The sequence below is a fragment of the Lichenostomus cassidix genome, chromosome 1 (assembly GCF_008360975.1).
Source record: "Lichenostomus cassidix isolate B80296 chromosome 1, HeHo_3.0, whole genome shotgun sequence".
NCBI lineage: Eukaryota > Metazoa > Chordata > Aves > Passeriformes > Meliphagidae > Lichenostomus > Lichenostomus cassidix.
Window position 1 is genome coordinate 78074289 of NC_139479.1, and position 11200 is coordinate 78085488.

The following is an 11200-nucleotide window of genomic DNA, read 5'->3' on the forward strand; positions in this document are numbered from 1 at the left end:
TCTTAATAGTTCCGTATTGTTAGGTGTATAATTAAAAGCTTTTACCCTTGAAAACAGGGTTCTTTTGATTTGCTAATTGTAATTCTTTGCTACAGTCAAATAGACTGAGGTAAATTTTTATGATATTAAGAACTGGCCTCATGCTGTAATGTGAAAATCCATTTTTCACAGAGCAAAAATTTTTCTCTTAATGCCTTTCTTCATTTTGAGCAGACTGAAATCGTGACAGAGTCACTGAAAGAGAATGTCTCAAATTTAGCATTGCAAGCATTATCTTCAGGTATGCATCAATTCTGCTGTGCAGCTTCAGTTTAAAAGGAATGGGTGACCCAGAGCATTTTGATCATGGAGAAGGAAAGTTACTTTTTTGGCTGTTGCTGCAGTCATCACTGGTTTTGTTAGGGGATGGTTTATGTAAATTAATTTTTTTTTTTTAGCAATTGATAATAAGTTCCCCTCTTTAGTGGTTGCACAGAGCTTTGTTTCAGTACTGTAAGAAACTCTCCTGTAGCTGAAATATTCACTTCATCATGGAGCTGCTTTTGTGTTGCTCAGAGTGGGTTGGCTGGGGAGGTTTGGGAGAGGGATGGAGGATGTGACTAGGATTGAAGTGTTTTGCTAATCCTTTGGACAGGCTCAGTCTTTAAGGTTCAGCACTCTTAGTCAAATTGGCAAATCTGTGCTCTATCCATCTTTGTCACCCACACAAATGTATTCTATGATTACACAGAACCAGTCAAATAATGAAGATTTTTTAAACTATAATTTTACATTTAGTGTTTAAACTGAAGTGTAATAATTGATTGAAATAGTGCAGGACAATTACCACTGCAGTTGCCTAAAAACTGTTAAAAGTCAAGCTTTTTTGCTTTTTTTTCTCCCCAAAAAGCTCCCTGCATAGAGCCAGGCTTGCAAGGCACTGGGTGCCTAATGGGCCTGACACAAACAGGGTGTCACAAACAGGGCAGGTTTAGCTTCTGTCTCTGCATGGGAGATGGGTGCAACCTGCTCCAAGTGCTCCTGCAAGCTCTGCCCAGGTAATAGCCACACAAAGTGATGAACGTGTTCTTCTGAGAAGATGCAAGGGCTGTGGTTTTTCTCTCTTATATCTGCCAGAAATGTGAGGTAAAACAGAGTTGGACTGGGTGGATGGAAAGGCTGTGTGCAGAACTGTACTCTCTGGAGACCTCATCTAGAGCTCCATGCACCAGTGTTCCTGCTTGCACACCTCCAAACTCCTACTGAAATACTTTTCAAAATTCCCATTTAGCTGCATGTCTGATCTGGCCAAATCACCTTAGAAAGTGGTGACCTTGCTGATGCTATTCCTGCAATGGCCAGAGTTGCAGGAAAGAAAATTCCCCATCCAAAATGTGGTATGTCACCTCAAGGTAAAATCAGTTATTGAGTAATGATTAAAAAAAAAAAATAAATCTGTGTTCCATGGAGAAGAAGCCTGGGGAAGAGGAGGCTCAGGGGTGATGGTACCACTCTCCACAACTGCCTGAAAAGAGGTTGTAGCCAGGCGGGGGTTGGTCTTTCCTCCCAGACAACCAGTGACAGGATGAGAGGACACAGGGTTAAGCTGCACCAGTGTAGGTTCAGGCTGGACAACAGGAAGAATTTCTTCACAGAAAGGGTGATTAGACATTAGAATGGGCTGCCCAGGGAGGTGAAGTCACAGTCCCTGGAGGTGTTCAAGAAAAGACAGCATGTGGCACTTAGTGCCATGGTCTGTTTGACATGGTGATGTCTGATCATAGGTTGGACTTGATGATCTCAGAGGCCTTTTCCAATCCAGCTGATTCTGTAATTCTGTGATTCTGTGGGGTAGCCTAAAATAAGACTTATCCTTTTTTAAATAGTACCCATGGTTTGTGTAACAGCATTACATGCAGTTCAGTTATTCATTAATAAAGCCCCCAAACATTTGCCTGGTTTCCAAGGTAGGAAATAATGTGTCTCTGTTGCTTAGACCCCACTTCTATTAAGGATGGAAGAATTATATTACTTTGGCTAATCTGTGGGTTCTGGGCTCCCCATGCTGGCTGGGGCAGCACGTCAGAGTTCCTTCTCTCTCATGAGCTGCCATCTCCTTGCAGTAGTCACCATCTTGGATGCAGGAAACTGAAGTTCTGTGAGCTAAGGGGGATGAAAGCCTTGTCTGTAGGAGGCCCTGCACTGTTGCTCTGGCTGGTTTTAGGGCGTTTTAATGCTCAAATAATCTGAAGAGTATTGTCTGCTTAGATGTCTTGTGTCCTTTTTTTATAACTGCTGGCAGGCAGTCTGAATACTGTGTGTCCAGATTGTCTGCTGGTTTGTTGTTTGGTTTTATTTTTAATGTCTCAGTAACATCCATGCCCCTAAGGGAAAATTTAAATTATAAAAATTAATTCTTGTCAGATTGTTTGTTTGAATTTCAAGTTGTTTTTCTGTTCCAGGAATGTTGCAGTGTCAGTGGCAGAATCATGAAGCCAGGTTGATCCCAATTGGCTTGCAAGCACTTGTAATTCTGGATTTGGAGAAAAATTAGTCAGTTTAACATGGTTAATACATTCATGCTGGAAGGTTGGTGATAATAAGTTCTCTGGATATTGAGACATGCAATTAGCCTAAGTGCAGATAAACAAAATCTTTTGTGCGTGTGTTGCATGTGGAAGGATATGCAAGTTTGCACTACTCCATGAGCACTGGTGTAGCTGGAGTCAAGGCTGCCATTGAAGGCTTGCTGGAATAGCCATGGGTGGTGTGAGGAGCTTTTCATTGAAGATTACTGAGGGTCAGGGTTAATTTTACCAAAAAAGGAGATGAGAGACTGCCGTGGATCTGTTTGGAAGATTGTTGGTATGTTTTGAGGGGTACCAGTCCTTACTGGTTCCACTACAGTCTTCTGGTACAAAATTATTCTTTCCTAGCCACAGTTGACTTGCTCTAAGATGCTGGCAAATACTTCAGCATTGGTATGAGTGACTTCAGTGACTCAGTCCGCCAATTCACGTTTTTAGGTTTTGATGTTCTGCTCTGCAGAACATTCAGTTCAGAGTCACTTATCGCAGAAGACAGAACGAAGAACACTTTTGTATACAAAAGCAATGTGGATGAGGGACAAGGGGGAATGGAATTGCTCTAGTAGGCAAACCAGAGTACTAAATTTATGAATTTGTATTACGTTGAAGAAAGCTGTCTTTAGATTTCTCCTCAGTAGCCTGATTGTTTTTAATGGTTAGTTCTGCTGGAAACCTTAGCTCTTCAGTATCAAGCTGCGGTAGGCTCTGTGAAATGGATGTTTCAAACAACTTTACCAAGCCAATACTGATTTTCTTGATGTGGCAATCAAGATTGTTTTTTTTCTAGCCAGCAGGTTCCTGCTTTTGGGGGAAACTTTGCTGTAGTGAACTTAAAAATAACCTCATCACCCCATGCAATTTTATCGAATTTTCAGTTTCAAAACTGATAGAAGTACGGTGAGGTTACAGTGTCTGGCTGGTGCCAGGCTGCTGTCATGGTGTTGTGGACAACAGGTACTAGAGTCTGTTAATCCCTTCTCTTGCTGTTCTACTTGTGTCCCAGTTGAGGGAGTTGACTGACTGGAAAGATGCTGACTTTCCAGTTAAGGCAGTAGTTGTACCAGTTTGGTGATCACTTCCCCCCTCGGCAGGTGTTTGGGGGGTGTTTTGAGCAGTTAATAGCAACGGGAAGCAGCCTCAGGAGGTTGGGATGTGTGCAGCCTGCAGCAATGAGCCCTCACTTGTTTGGGGGAGACTGGTATGGAAAGGAGACTCAGCTTCTGTTTGGGGTGGAAAGGTGAGCTTCCAGTTCTTCTGCAGCTGGTCCAGGGTTAGAGTTTGCACTACTGAAGTACCTGCGGGACATCACTTTCTCATTGACCTTTTGGATAGTGACTTGCTTTGAGATGTTTTAAATGAGCAGTGCTAACGAGACTGTTAATTACACCCATCCCAATTCTGTATTACTTCCTGCCTCTCTTCACTGGCATTCAGCCTTCCCAGAGCACAAGCAGGATGATTGCTGGCTGAGAGATGATGTAGCTTAGTAATGTCAGATAATTTGTTCTCATGGACTGTGCATGCCACAGGGAACAAGACCCTAATGTTCTAATCCTGCCCCTACCACTGCCAGGATGTGCTTTATGGATCTGTTTCTTTCTTCCCATAATTTTCAGTAGTCAGTGAAGTCCATGGGGGCTGGTACGAGGCTTGGCAGTGGAAGGGGATAATTGTGGCACTCTTAATGTGCTTGTACAACATGGGCTGTAGAGTTTCCTTGTATCCAGCTGAGCCCTGGTTTTTCAGGGTTGTTTTGTTCCAAGATGAACATAGCAGAATCTACAAGATCCTGGACTTTTCCTGTGGGGAGGTGTTGTCTCTTGGAGCAACTGTGTGATCCTGGCAGTCATGGCTGCGCACCGGGTAGCAGTAGGACCCTGGCAGCATCTTGCAGAGATTCACCACTTCCATTTTATGGTTCAATTCAGATGAACCCTAAGGCTCATTTCTCTGAAAACTGTGGGCCAGTTTCTGTGTGACTCCATCTCTGCCAGTAGCAAAGCCAAGTAATGCAGTCTACTGGAAACATATTTGGAGATTGATGCCAGATTCCCAAACTGGAGAGCATCAGCTTGCAATTCAAGTGGTGCTGACGTTTGTGGGAAGGCTTTTTGTTCTAAACCGTCAGATGTTAGCCAGTGTATGTAATTAACTTGGTATGATTTGCTTCAGAATGAAATATTCATTCAAAAGAGACTTAAAAAAACATCCTGATGTTCTTAATGTTTGGGTAGTAAGTGATGCTGCGCAGAGCAAGGCATACATTTATTGTTAGAGAGATTGGTTTCATGGCAACTCCTCTTTGTTACTGTGATACAGAAGAAGTCCCAGAGGCTTTTACTGTCCATCACTTCTTGGGTCTTGTGGTCAATCCAGATACAAAACCTGCAGTCATACATTAACAGTGAAAAAAGAAAATAATACAAAAATACGGCCTAATTTATTGTCTAATTATCCCAAAGGACAAATGTGAACCTTTGTTTTGCATAGTAGTTTTTCTAGAGTTTGGTAATAAATCTTGTGACCAGAGCAGGAGAGGGCATAGAAATGGAAGGGGTAAAAGATTTGTTTTGCCCCAGAGGAAATTCAAGAGTTAGTTTTACTCTTGAATTGAGAGTGATAAACAACACCAAACCAGAAACCCATGGCTTGCAGAAGGTGTAATAGCAAAAGTTCTGCCCTGAGTCAGGGAGAGAGTTCAGGATTTGCTGAGAAGAAAGTTAGGAAAGTTTAAAAACTAAGTAGTCCCATTTGATTAAAAGGTTGGAACAGGGTGTGGTATATGGTTGCTCCATCCAATTACTGTTTACCTCCCAGTTATGAAGTTCATTGTCCACTGCTGGTCTCTAAATCTGTTACATATTTTAATTCTAATGCTGCAGTGTGCAGAAGGAATTGATTCTTTTTTAGACTTGAATTTTGTTTCCTCTTTTGAAAAATATCCCTGGCACAAAAATTCCCCTTTTGTGCTTTATCAAAACCAAAATGAAGAGTTCTCCTCAGAGCACAAGCTGAATTTGCAAAGTTTGTGATCAGAAAACAACTTCCTGAAAGCTATGTGGGCAGGGGATACAAAATTGATTAATCCAGCTGAATACTGAGATTTTTTTCATGCTTGAGGCTATTTTTTTGTTGGGAGGGGAGTTTTTTATTGTTGTTTTGGTTTTGTGTATTTGTTTAGATTGTATCCAGGATGGACCATATAAAGCCAGAAGTATTGATGCTTTGCCTTGTTGCTGTTTTTCTAGTAGCACATGATTCCTGTGATGGTCGGGTCACTTCCATGAGTTCAAGTTTAGCAGAGTTATTCTACATTGTACCTTAAATGATGCAAACGAACTGCCTGAATGAGATTCACAGCAGGCAGGTTGTTACCTGTGAGAAAGGATGAAAAGTCCTTTGTAGCTGTACATAACCTCTAGGTGAGGATTCTTGTTTTGTACGAGAACGTTTTTAGTTCCATTTTGCTTTTGTGATCAGGCTGACAAATAAGATTGAGTGGTAACACCAACAGAAAGCTTCCCACTTCTAGTGAAACCTCTCCTTGATTTTTAAAAAAGTAGTCATAAGACAACTTGCAGCATCAATCAGAGATGACACATCAAGAGGAAATCGTGTCTGGAGTGACCTGAGCTTTGCTTGTTGACACATGCTCCTTACCTACAGCAGCATGTTAAAATCATCTTTCTATTTTGATGAAAAGAAGAAGGAAAGGAAAGAAAAGAGGAAGTTGCAGTAACCCACTAATTTTTACATACATTTTATTCTGAGTATATTCGAGTGACAGAAAAACCTGAGTTCATAATTTATTTCAATTCAGCTCAGTTTTTGATACCAGTAATTGCTACCCTCCAAATCTGTGTTTATTTACACGTGGCCTGTGTCCAGCTGTTGTGCCCCGGCAGAGCTGGAGGATGTGGCGGAGGAGAATACAACCAATGGCTGGCATCCACCCTCTCTCACAGTCAGGGAATTGCACAGCTCTAGGCAGTTCAGGGGCAAACAAATTCTGGGTATGGAAATGCTAAGTACCTACTAATTCTCCTTATTTCAGAGAGGCTTTCATACCATGCGGTGTTTTTGTTAATCTCACGTTATAGATACTTCTGTATTTAAAAATTGTCTAGCAGATGCTTCAGAGCAACTAACTTCTGTATTAATGACTGCTTGTCTACACCAGTGATTTGTTAGCAGACTGGTTATAGCTTGGGTGTTTTTTCTTCTGTCAATGACAGCTGCATTAAGAGTGACAGCACTGAGTCATGCTATGATTTAGACTTTGTTCTGTGGCAGCAGAACCAGAAGTATTAAATTAAGCATCTATTTCTCCCCATCTCTTCCTGTTGGAGTACCCTTTATTTCAATAAATACCTGTTGAGGATGATAAATGCTTGTGGCATTTATTATCAAACATTGGTGCATGCTTGCTCCTCCTCATTCTGCAGGTTTGTGGGGAGGCACAGCCCCTGAGCAGGGAGCCTGCTGCTACTTCCAGAAGGGGCAGCTAGAACTCTGTGTTGATGCAAGACTAATTCATATTATTTTCATTAAGTCTTCTGTTGTGTTGCCTTGTTTGCCTTGGAGGATAAAATGTATGGTGCCAGGCTTTGTTTCTGGCTTAACAGAGTGCAAGTTCAGGGTTTTTGGACAGATAACACACTATGATGAACTGCTCTAGTTTCTATGGGGAAAGTGTTATATGGATGAGTTGAACTCTGTGACTCTGTTCCCTTGAAAGAAGCTGCATTGGTGTCCATTAGGTGAAAGATTTACCAACTGGAGCGGCAAATTCCAGTTTATTCCAATAACTGCAATATGTGTGGATCTTGCTCAAAAGAATTGTTTTCTTTCTCTTGCAGTTTCTTGCACAGCCACCCACTTGACGGAAAAGGAATTCTTCAGCCTCTTGTTTCAAAAGACCTTGGACAATTTTCTGCTGTTCCACTCCCTTTGCTCCCACATTTCAGCAAAAAAAAGATCCGAAGAGGAGGATGAGGCAGCTTAGAGGAAAACCCAAAAAAGAGACCTCCAAAGATAAAAAGGAGAGAAAACAGGCAATGCAAGAGGCCCGGCAACAGATCACCACCGTGGTGCTTCCCACGCTGGCTGTCGTAGTACTGCTGATTGTTGTGTTTGTTTATGTAGCAACTCGTCCAAATACAACTGAATGATGCAGCTTTTCAGACTCTCTAGCTTTGGGATATTAATTTTACCAAGAGCCAAAAGGAACTCTCTGCCACTCTTTTCGTACTTTGCAAAGGAACTTGCTGGTATTTTCAGTCTTTCTCTTGGTTAAGGTCCTGCGGATTCTCTTTAGGAATGTAACATAAAACGTATTAGTGAATGTGCCAGTACGTTTTATGGTCCAGTTATGTGCCTTTCAGACTTTTAAAATGGTGTTTTTCTTAAAGCTGTTTGAAGCTCTATATTGTAAAAGGAAATCGTGTTCTGCTATAAATTTGTAAAAAAATCAGCTTTCAGCTTTTATCACTGTTATGGATAATGTTGCTCCCATGAGCTCTTGTATGTCTATTTCAGAACTTCCAAAGAAGTACATTTCTTCTTTGTACTTAATGTCATATGAAGTGCTTTGATTCAGAAAGGATATATTTATTTTTTGAATAAAAGAGAGAAGTCTTACTTGGAATCTTCAAATTATTTTGAAAAAAATGTAACATTGTGAAAGCCTACATTGTGTAATAATTTTTTCATCAACCACTATATAGTTCACTTAGAAAGGATTTCTTTTTGGTGCGTGATGCCAACATGCAAAGTGAATACTTCAGGATCTGCTGGAAGGAATCTTGCAGAATTTGGAAAGGGAGATTCTGCCAGGTTATGGTGAAGTAATTAATAACAAACTATATGAGCACAGATAATTGCTTATCTGAATGTTTAATATTTGAAACTGTGTAAGTGGCAATAAAAAGGTGGTTTTGCATACAGCTCTCGATTATTTTTTTATTAAAGATGGAAAAGTAACGTTAGTGCAACTTTGGTCTGATCTCTTTGCTGAAGTGAGCTGCTGTCCTGTGACATCCCTTCATTGGAAGGAAGCTGTGAGCACAGCTTGGGCAGTTTAATTCTAGGAAATCAAGCTACCAATTCTCATCAAAATGCCTCAATGACCCTCTATTCTACTACAGCCCTTTCTCATCCAGGTATTTTAAGGCACTCAATAGGCATTAACCTTGAAAAGATTTTGGGGAAGGAGATTGAAAACTCTTCACTGCTGCTTAAATGCAGGCCAAGCAAGGAAGAACATGATGGTACAGTGCACTGGAGCATGGCAGGAAATATTTCTGTGCTGAAGGTAAAAGACCCCTCGAGTCTTTCCCTCACATGTAGTCTTCTGGCCCAGGGATAGTCCCCCTGGATTCAGTGGGACTCTTCCCAGAGGTGCCAGTGAAAGAGGGGGCTGTGTTTCCTGCATTACCCCCATGTACTGCTCCTGTGCAGAATGTTGCTTCTAGCCAAAGCTGCTTTACCAAAAAAACAGGCAAGCAAATGCAGGTCCTTGCAGTGCAATTTGCCCTAAGTCCCCTGTTCCCACAGCAGGGCGATCCTTGGGGCAGCTGTAAACCAGTTCCACTGGGAGTGATACAGATACCTGATGGTGTGAGGATGGCCATGGCTCCTGACACAGTGCCACTGCTGTTGGGAGTGCCCAGAATTAAACCAGCCCTGCAGACTGAGATGTTTTTGAAATACAAAGTTTACTAAAACCCAAAGGAAGAGTTTGGATGAGCTGCACAGACAGGATGGCCAGCGTGGTCTGACTGCAAGAGTGTTTACCCAAGGAGTGACCAGTGGGAAGTCTGCTGGCAAACCCCTGTGCTCAGCGAGCCGTGTGCTGACACTGAAATTATCTGTGCTTTGCACTGACAACCGCTTCCTTCAACTGGGGAGATCTGAAATGATAAATCTGTAAAGGTAATTGCTTAGTCTGTCATCTCCCAGCTGTTTCTGTTCTCCCAGGTACCAAATCCTTGGCCTATTTTTATTCTGTCCTCAGTTAGGGATGGCTGTAATGGAGCTCTCGTAGTTTGCACCTTTTTCAACTGAGCTGTTCAGCTTGAATAAAATTGGTGCCCGAGGAAGTGAACAAAAGTGTGTGCATTTTAAATAAGTGTGTACTTGGGTGTCTTGAGTGTCTAGAAGTGCAGTTTCTGATAACTTCTTGCATAGATTCCTCCTCATCATATTCTTTCATAGATTCTTAACCAAGGTTTTCCTGGCCCTGCTTGTCCTGCAATGCTTTGTGGTGGTTCTAACAAAGTCCCTGTGACTTTCCTGTCTCCAGGTAGTAGCTTATTTCAGTCCCTTTCACCTGCAGGGCTTTTTTATGAGCCCAGGCAATGATTTTATGATTTGGAGAGCCTTCCCTGAAATTGTTCAGAGTCCTTATGCGGTTTTCCCCCCACTTCATTTTCTGCAAGAGTTGAGCCTGTGACACGTAAGAGCAGTGAACCGATGAACTGGTGGATAACAACTCAATAGGTAAAAGGTCAGTTGAGTTAGATAACATTTATGATTACTTGTCTAATGAGATGGGTTTTTTCTGCTGTTTTTTCTTATGCCTTCCCTTTATCTCTTGTCACCTGTAAATTCGTTGGGTCACCATAATAATCTTTTCAGAGACAAATGCCTATTAATATGAATCTATAGCTAATTAGAGACATTGTGTATTTCAATTCTCTGCAGTGGGCAATTTTGCTGAGTGCTAATTGAGAGGAAAATAGTGTTACACATTCTGAATGGCTCCTTATGCAGAAGCTGGAACTGATGTCACAGTTAGACTCTTAAAAAGAATTTTTTCTTTTCTCTAGTAAACAATGAAGTTGGATTCTGACATTTTTTACCAAATTCCCTTTTACTAGTATTGAATATGAGAATGTGGGTTTGGAAAAAAGGTATGAAGCCTCTGCAGACAGGAACTGTCAAAAATCACTGAGTAATAATGGGGAAGTAAATTAATGGCAGTTGCCTAAATGTCAACTTGTGTGAGCTTCTCAGCCAAAGGTGTAACTGTGCTTCTAGTTTTTTAACTGTATGTATTACTCCAACTGTCAGTTGCCTTCAAAAATGTTTTAGAAATAGGGTTTCAAACTTTTTCCCAGCATACAGTAGCTTGTGGGCAAAATGGAATGATTTATTACAAGCATTTTACCAGAAAACTCATGCTGAGACACTTCTTCAGCAGTGTCTTATGATATGGTTTCCAAGAGTGCTCATTATCAGGTGAAGTCATTAAAAACCTGCCATTGCCTTCTGATGAATCAAGTTACAGAAGCAGGTTTTAAATGCAATTTTTCAAAGCATAAATCAAATCTGAGTCAAATAATTAAACATCAAGATTTGAATGGAGTTTTATAAATGTCTGTGAAGTGCTAAGCAAACCAAGCAATCGTGTCAAGTATTCTTGCAGTGGGTAAATGCCCAGCTGTGCTGCACATGGCCCCAGCTGCCCAAAGCCAAGTGAGAGAAGCCAGCGGCACTGCCTGTGGTCTGAAGGAAGAACACATATTTTAAGAGCTCAAAGAGATTGGCTCTTGGTCTTATGTTTCAATCCATCTACAAGAAAATATTAACATATTCACTGGTGTTCAGTTTAAATGCACACATCACTGTTC